Raw genomic sequence first — 6,547 nt, 5'->3', positions numbered from 1 at the left:
TGCTCATGTCTGCATTCATAGCGTTCAGGGAAAAACTGACGCTGCCTTTGATCTGGGATACCTATTTTGGAGCCATTGTTATTTCCCCATATATAGCTCTTAATATTCATTATTATTTGGAATAATTTGCTTGTACTGAAATTCCATTAAAAGTGTTTCTTATTAAAGTGACGAGCTACTGAATAACCTAGCAACACCTGGACAGTGTTAGGTAATTTTAATATGCCTCTTTGCATGTCACCCACAATATTTGAATAGTTTTCCTGTTATTGCTTTGGTGTAATTAAAGTTATACTCCACCCTTTTTCAATAAAGTTTACAAAGCACACCCTCTGAAATCCCATAGGCTCTTTCAGCAAAAAATAGAAAATGTGAGCATAAACATTCACAATTTATTTTTATATAAAAATTAATTCAGTCCAGGTGTGAGAAACTCAGAAGCTGTTGGGTCAACCAGTTCTATGTTGCCAATAAGCAAACATACCTATTGAAAACTATAATTTGCAGATCATCCTCCTGCCCCTGTGGTCAAAGCCATACTTTTGATTTTAGGTAGATAAGTACTCTTATGCTCTGAGACTTGACCCTAGCCTACCTCCAGAAAACCCCAGGACACTCAGAGGGATATTAAAAGGGATAACCAGAAACCAGTTGATACCAGTGGCTTCAAATAACCTACTGATATGGAGTGAAGTGGAAAGCCAGGAGAAGAGGAGGATGCAAGGGGGAGGTGGCCGAATGGGAGGGAAGATGACAGACTGAGTCTCTTTTCAGAAGCTAATAAAATCACAAGGGAGTGGAAGCATGGTGAGAGATGCAAAGATTTTATAGTGCAGAAGCAGCAATCGTCCTGGCCTGGGTCCTGGTGCCCTGTGAGGAGCAGCGGGTGCTCTGATCAGTGCGGGGAACATGGCCATGCCTGCCAATCAGATGAAGCAGATAAAGTCACTCCCACAGAGGACAGACTTCAGAGCCTTTCTTCTCAGACACATGTGAAAGCATGGGAAATAGTGGGGATACAGCTCACTACTAACCAGATCAGAGGATTCCTTGGAGAATTTTTGTAATGCTCCAGGCAAAGGCAGCCACAAACTCCAGAGTACTATGCTAGGTAGATGGCAAAGAACAAAATCATAAGTGTGAGAGTTGTTTTCGCTGATGACAGGGAAAGTATCTGTACATGTAAACCTCCCACCAAGCCTTGATTTGCAGTAAGAAGACCTTGATTTCCAAGGATTTTCATTCAACACTAACTAGAGACTAAAGCCAGAAACATGAAATATTAAGTCAGATTTGTTATAATATGTTTCTTCCTTCCCGAGTGATGACTCAGTAGATAACTTCAGGTATGCAGCCTTTTACTGGATACAGGAAAAGGCATCGGGATAACATACAGAAAAAAAAAAAAAAGCGCACCAAACCAAACTCCAAATTACAAGCCCATTAAGGCAGCTCTCTTTTCAGTGAAGTTGTGTGAGAAGGAATAGCTATTCTCCCCTCTTGAAGCGACCCAAATCCCAAAGGATTCCTCTGGCTATCAAGGCAGAGGTTGGGTGCAGAGCCCCTTATGACATTACAGCTGGCCTTGCACTATTCTTACCCCATCCCACCATGCCTGTCCTCTAACCCTTCCTGAGAGCCTCTCCACTAGTTCCTCATAGAGGTAACCCCTTAACAAGGCTGCTGTTGCTGGCAGGTACTGCACAAGAGGAGAGGGGAGCCCCACCGTCCCTCTTGCCTTGCCTGCAGCTTCTAGGCTGCAAGAAGAGCATCACTCATTCTAGAAGCTTTGAACAGGTTTTTCACAATGTAAGTATAACTTTTGTAACGATTTCAACTTTCTGATGAGTCTGTTGTTACCAGCAGCACTCTAAATGCTGTACCAGGTGACCGTAAGCATGTTTAAGCCTGTTCACTGGTTTCTCCATCTGACTCTCTCACTTCTGCACTAGATGCCACCAGAGTACTTGTCTTTCTGGGTTTTTGTCTATCAGTAGTTGTCTGGGAGGGAATACCTTTCTATTTTGCCTTGGGACAGCAGGCTTGCATGTCCTAGGTTCTTGTTTCTTTTTTTAACATACAGCTAAAATTGCAGCCAAAGCAGTGATGATTTATTTTGGGGTTTTATTCCACACACATTTCTATAAAACCAGAAGAAGCAATTGGAGAAGTGTGGGTGAGAAACTTCAGAAAAAAAAGAAACAAATCCAACCAAAAACCAACTGCGTATTTCAGGTCAAGAAGAAATTTTACCACTGTGTGTTTGAACAAATAAATATGTTGTGCTTATTCCAACCCTTCTCTGTCTTCTTCCTTTTTTTTTTTCTTCTTCTTTTTTTTTTTTTTTTTAATCCTAAAGATAGACATGTTCACAGGTATAAACAATTAAATACGTAAGTTACTTGAGACTGTAGGAAGTGCATGGATGCAATGACTGCCATAATCCTGAGTCTATTACAGAGTTGATTGTATCTTTCAGGGGCAAAAACCGTCTCTTCATGTATGGGAGATCTAAATGATAGATGATTTGCAGGTCGAACATAATCATAGTGTGCAGGTAAAGGCTTGCATTACAGCAGAGTGAGTCCTTTGGTCTCCTTTCACCCTAACCACCTCCAAGGATGGGCACCAAGACAGGATTTACAGTCATGAGATGCATGTGGCATCAGATATTTCTACTGGTCCAATCTGTTCCACAGGGGACTGCAGCTTGGCCAGACCTGAGTTCTGTGGGGACAAGGTAGGAAAACTGATAGTTCAGTCTTGTGGATCTGAGTACAGCATACCCACTCAGGTGGGGTTAGACAAATTCAAGCAAGATGCCATTAATATCAAAGTATAAACTCGATCTTTTCTGTGAAGCTTTCCTCTCCCTCCCTTGCAACATAAGCAATCTTTTTAATAGTTTCTTGTACAATCCTGATGTGCAAAGCTACTGACAGGTATGACAGGACAAACACCCTCTTCCTGGTCATGACAAGCTTAAATTTTATGTTATGTGCAGTTTCCACAGCACACAGAGGTGGGACTTATTGTGCTTGGGTGATTATGCACTCAGCACAGGAATCTACACCTGCTTTAGGTGGGTTAACTACCATTAAACTCCATGATCAACACAGCTGGGGGCATCAAGGGGACTATCTATTTCATTTGAAAGAAGGCACTAATGGAGTGTGAATCATACTGTAAATCTTGATGATGACTGTGGGAGTGTAGACACCTTGCTGACATATACAAACTAGTGTAAATGCCTGAAGTTTGATGAACCGAACCCATCCTTCACCTCTTTTACAGGTGATCATAGATTACAGTGGTCACTACCACACAGAGTACTGCTGAGTCATGTCTACCAGATGGCTGTGGGACTTGTTTGTCATATACACTAAGAATCAAAATTTCGTTATTGATCTATGACTTAAAACTTCGTCATTTTTTATGAGTTCTTTTGTCTCTTGCATTCTTCCTCCCCAACACGCACACACACTCAAACCATGTACACACACAGAGAAAATGAAAACTATAGTATACTTCAACCTAAGGGCTAAGTTAATGTTCCTTGCACACAGTGCCAATATGGAAATAGGAATGGAAAATTTCAACGAGCAACTACAGACTGAAATCTTTCTCACTTGTTGAAAGCAAGTCTAATCAAAAATAACTTGGAACACTTTTCAACTTGTTGGGAATACTTGTGGGTGTGGTTATAGTATGTTTAATCTATGTGCTAGGGAGACTAAAGTTTTTTATGATGCAAGTTTGCCGTAACAAATTCATCTTAATTCACTTCAAATTCCATTAAAGACATTTATCATTGTCAATAAAATAACATGAATATTCTTCAAGAAAATGCATCAGCTAATGTATCAGTGATGCTGAGTGGCTCAGTCATATATGCTGAGGTCAAAAGTGTCTGCAGTGTCTGAAAAGGCTGCATCACACACTTAATAGTGTAGTACAGTGTTTGGGTGCATCTTTCTTTCTAAACTCCTTAAATAATAAATAATAAAAGGTAGAGTAAAGGCAACTGATGTGAAGCCTGTTGCACCTTGCCTCTCTGCATGATCTGTCTCCACCCCTTCCGTTCAGGATGACTCTTGTGCTAAGCCTCTCCTCCTCACTTCCCAATCCCAAAGTCTGCAGAAGAGTTGAAGAGCACCTGGAAACTGGATGGGCAGCACCAGGAGCAAAACTGTCAGCAGAGCTGTTTTTTTTCTTTTTGTGTTTAAAGAAATCTAGCTGGTGTCTCACTGAGCAGAAGAAGCAAGCTGGGCTAAAACAGGATCCCATACTCCAGGTATGTGATGGCAAACTGGTCCATATAGACTGAGTTGGCAGAAGAAAAGGATAACTACTTTTACCAGTGATAAATAGGAAAATCTGAAATTGTTAAGCAATAAGGTATAGCTCTTTGAAAAGGCACGAAACATTCAGCAAAATCTACTCCTTTGGAGATACTATTACTTTGGTTTTAGTAAAAGGATTGCACAAAGCATAGTATCAAGGGGTGGATAAGGTGAAGATAAAGGCTGTCAACTTTGGGAAAGATTGGATTTCATTTTGAGTCCTTGCTACAAGCTGTGGCACAGTGATAGTTCTAAGGACATTGGTAATTTATCTTCATCAGTAGCAAGTTCACATTAAAGGACTATAATAATTTTTTTTGCCCTTATGGTAATGAATTTCCATTCATTTCCTTTTTTGGTCCATTGAACACTTAGCATTGAAATAAAATACTGTTGTAGTTTAGAATGTTATTACTCGACCCAGGAAAAGGGCAGAGATGTCACATCTTGGCATCAGTAGTCCAAGGCCCTGCCAAACAGCACAGCACTTTGAGATCACGTGCTCATACTCATCTTCTGAGGAGTGGAGATTATCCTGAGGAATACCTTTGCCTCTGTTTAACCTGACTGTTTTTTAAAAGATTTTAACCTAATTTTCCAAGTAGGGATTTGGTTTTTTCCTATTGAAAATTAAGTCTCAGCAGAATTTAGCCATGTGATTTGTTGCTCCCCAGAAATGCAGTAGTTTGTGTCTGTCCTACCACCCAAAGGAACCCACCTTTGCCTTATGTAAATAACTTCCTTCAGTTTTTATGTTACTCGCACAAAAGCTGAATGGTGTAAAGACACTCAAGGAAGAGCAGGACCATTGGTGAGAAGGAGAAGCTACAAGAAGACCTTTAAGGAGCAGTAGGATGACATCAGATTCCTCAATATCTGTCGTTTTTCTCTGCTAACAGTAGCCAGTTTTCCCTTTGTTCCCACCAGGCCCTGCATCTCCTCTGTGCTGGACCTCAGTGATAAGGCTCGGGGCATAAAGGCGAGATGCTGTGTGCTTGGAACCGTGCCACAGGGAAAGCAGGAAAAGGAAAAGTGTAGTGGCTGAAACTTATGGGAAGAGGGAATGAGGTGAGACAGGATAGGTAGGAAATACCCTAGCTTGTTGATTTGCCACACCACATTGCGTGGGACAAAGCAGGCTGGAGCAAATAAAGCTTCTGACTGAACAGGATCCCATCAAACTTCTAAGCAGTTCAGGTGTGGTTGACTATTTACTAACGTTCTCTGCAGCCTGGTGTCTGGAGGAGAGCCAGCTGGCTAGGGCTCAGTCAGCATAGGCCAAAGAAATGGTTTCTGAGAAGCAACCAATAGATAGGGAGTAGGCTGTTTCATAACTACTTCATAGCTTAATGCCTCCTAAACTCTACTTCCTTGAAGGGGACACCACAGGTTGTGCCCTTCTGAACAAAAGCCCTCAGTCGAGTAAGGCTGTGGCTGCCATTTCAGAAGCCAGTAGTGTTAGCTATCTTTAGGTGTGCCTGTGGTTTCTCCAGGCAGCCTCTTGCATTTCAACAGGCTCATTCATCTTAGGTTATAAAAAGAGAGGTAGGAAGCATTTGAATGAACGGACCTCTCTCGAGCATTTTCAGGCATTTCAAGCATTATGGCAGGCTTAAACTGGAAGATACTCCACCATGTGAGTTACAACTTTCTCTTTCACATGATGCCGAAACAATGGAGGTTTTAGACCTGAAGATCAGGCTACTTCATGCTTTTTAGCACAAGCTCTGTGCTAAAGAAAGGTGGGAGAACAATTAACACATGTTAATTGTATCAGCACAGAGGATTACTCATGATGAGAGATGATCCACCTAATGGCTAATCCTGAAGCAGCTTAATTCTAGCAGGAAAGCCACATCTGCCCCATTCCTGTATCTCTACATCACACTATCAGCCAGGGGTTCTGGTTGCAGCCAAGTGTATTTGCTCAGACTCAGTGCTGGCTCTGCCAGATCTGGTGAGAGCAGCCCCAGGGTTGTGAGAGGATGGGGAAGACAGTGTCTCTGCACTATACACTGGGGAGGCTTATTGTCTTGGTTATAAAGCAGTCTAAATGAACATAAAATCTGAATGCTGTTATTGAGGCTGTGTGAATCATGCAAATTGGGAAGTGTTGTGTAAGACATTAGAAAACAGTAAGTCTCTTTGGCATCAATTCTCTGTTCTTCAGTCTGTCTGCACCATGGTTCCAAATGTGTCTGTAG

The sequence above is a fragment of the Empidonax traillii genome, unplaced genomic scaffold, assembly GCF_003031625.1.
Source record: "Empidonax traillii isolate 1590-97213 ecotype Southwest subspecies unplaced genomic scaffold, ASM303162v1 scaffold249:size1902748, whole genome shotgun sequence".
Taxonomy (NCBI): domain Eukaryota; kingdom Metazoa; phylum Chordata; class Aves; order Passeriformes; family Tyrannidae; genus Empidonax; species Empidonax traillii.
Note: the sequence above shows the minus strand (reverse complement) of the source record.